We start from the raw sequence: 1,620 nt of genomic DNA on the forward strand, positions 1-1,620 counted from the left end.
CACACACACACACACACACACACTTCAGAAATATTTCCTTTGAGGTACCCTATCCATTCTGATAAAACTAAACAATGATTTACAATTTTTTCTTTTTCCTCCTTCTCCCCCTTTCCCCTCTTTCTCTCTTTTCTTATCTTTCTTCTCTTCCACCTCTTTCATTCTCCTCTTCCTCGCCCTTTCTTCTTTCAGTGCTTGGAATCTAAATGAGGGCCTCACACACATGCTAGAATGTGTTCTACCAAGGACCCACGCTCTCAGATTTATAAATTATTTTTATCTTTAATTATACCCAGAGAAATCATGCCACTGATGATTAGGAGGATAAAAGACTGTTGAATTTCTGACAACGTGTAAATAAGAAAGTACAAGAACGAAAAAGAAATTTCTCTGAGTTTGAATGGGACTATCAATAGGTCATTGTTTGATATGGAAAACCTTTTTCTTAATAACTGTAATGTCTACCAAGTATTTACAAAGATGAATCCGTGTTAAAACAAGACAGAAGGAACTGACCTGCATGTACATGACTTCCCAGACAAAATTTCTCAAGCTTCTGCACTTATTTAAGCAAAGAAAGGGTACAATTTTCCTACCTCATACTATATAGGCTTTCCTTGAAATTCCCAAGGCACCAACAGCATATAGATGAGATGTCTTCCTCATCTATAATCCTAAATAATAAACTCAGTCTCCTCTTTGATGCTTTCTTCCCATCCTTCATATCTAGTCAGTTGCTAAATCTTCCTACAAACTCCCTGAAGTAATGACTCTTGAATTCCTACCCCCAAGCCAGTGACTCAGCTTAGGGCCTTGTTATTTTCCATTTGGTCACTGCAATTCCTCTTTTGTGAACTTTGTGTTCATTATCCATTTTCCTCTTTACCCATTAGGACACTTTTGAAGTGTATTTCCATAAGGTGAAAAAAATTCAGATAAAAATTCTTATAAAGCAGTTTTCTTCATGTCATGACTGGAGTTATTATTCACTTTGAACTTTGGCAGATGCTCTCTGGAGAACTTCAAATGTCTAGATGAAAAGCGGACATTTACTCTAGTTTTGAGCTGGCTGCATATGGATGTGAGGTGCTCATCCTATAAAATGACAAATGAGTGACTTTCATATAGATATGTGGGGGTCATAAAACCTGAGGGTTACTTTATTCATACAGGCATAGAGATGTGCCGCCTGCCCAGCAGAAAATGACATCTCTGAAGGTTCTTTGTCTCAAAGTATCCTATTGGGGCTTTTTCTTTTCTTTTAATTTCATCTTTTTTATTTTTAACTCTTTTTTTTTCTCATTTTTACCCTACATGTCCTTTGTGTATATAATATGGCTTCCAGCTTTGTGTTTTTGTGGGATTCCTAAGTGTGTCAACAAGTGGGTGTCTGAGTCTATATTTGTTTCATGTACCTTTTCTTAGAATCTTTTCTGCTTGTTTTGTACTATTACAGTGCATTGTATTATTAAAAAATCTTATTATATATTTTATTATATTATTATTATCCTTTAGAAGCATGTTTTGTTTCTAATGAGAGAGAGAAAGAGGATGGATATTGATGAGAGGAAAGGTGGATTCCCACAGGTCAGGGAGCCCTGATGGCTCTACGGGCTGATG

General features: G+C 36.2%; 1 protein-coding gene across 1 annotated transcript in view; it reads right to left on the reverse strand.

The window, feature by feature from the left end:
• Positions 1-1,620, reverse strand: part of Pih1d3 (PIH1 domain containing 3) — a 44,696-nt gene that overhangs the window by 24,018 nt on the left and 19,058 nt on the right. The window lies entirely within an intron of this gene.

This window comes from Microtus ochrogaster, unplaced genomic scaffold (assembly GCF_000317375.1).
Source record: "Microtus ochrogaster isolate Prairie Vole_2 unplaced genomic scaffold, MicOch1.0 UNK17, whole genome shotgun sequence".
Lineage (NCBI taxonomy): Eukaryota > Metazoa > Chordata > Mammalia > Rodentia > Cricetidae > Microtus > Microtus ochrogaster.